We start from the raw sequence: 812 nt of genomic DNA, 5'->3' as shown, positions 1-812 counted from the left end.
CCTAGTCACGACTAGCTCTAACGACTATACCTAGTCACGACTAGCCTGGTCGCGACTACCCCTAGTCACGACTAGCACCAACGACTATACCTAGTCACGACTAGCCTGATTGCGACTACCCCTAGTCACGACTAGCACCAACGAGTATACCTAGTCACGACTAGCACTGCACAGCCTATGCCCGTGACACCTTCTGTCTAACAGTATCCCGCTACAGCACTCAATCGTTTATTTAATATATCTTCCAGGCAGTGTGTGGATCAAGGCAAGACTTACTCAGTCACTTCTATCTTTCCAACACAAAGCCGGTCTCGCATATATTAGGTACTTGCGATCTGTTATCTGCTGTACACACGCCGAGATCAGAAAAGAACTGGCTTATTGTCGCTGGATTCTGCCTATTTATACCCTCTTGCTATCCTAGTGACACCTAGCGGTGAGTGAGGTATAATCACCTGTACGTTTTGATTGTACCCCGAAAACTATCTGTCTTATAAGCGTTCGAATTACGGAGACATAACACAAATGATTAACGCCAACAGATCAACGTATCTAACCTGAATAATATGCTAAATCAGCGAAGGTAGGATTACGATATGTACATTCATCCCATTACCCACGCCTCCGAGAACAACGCGTCCTCGCGTTATAAAAATAAAACAACTCTGGTCCTGAACTCTCCAAGATGTAATGACATAAATCAAAAATATACACTATGATTCTTCTACAACAGCAAATGTTACCCATATAGTGATAACACAAATAGACTGATCTACCTAATATTCTGAAGTGTAACTAGAATGCCACTGAGG

This window comes from Mizuhopecten yessoensis, unplaced genomic scaffold (genome assembly GCF_002113885.1).
Source record: "Mizuhopecten yessoensis strain PY_sf001 unplaced genomic scaffold, ASM211388v2 scaffold10609, whole genome shotgun sequence".
NCBI classification, from domain to species: domain Eukaryota; kingdom Metazoa; phylum Mollusca; class Bivalvia; order Pectinida; family Pectinidae; genus Mizuhopecten; species Mizuhopecten yessoensis.
The sequence above is the reverse complement of the archived record's forward strand: the minus strand, read 5'-3'. Positions refer to the sequence as shown.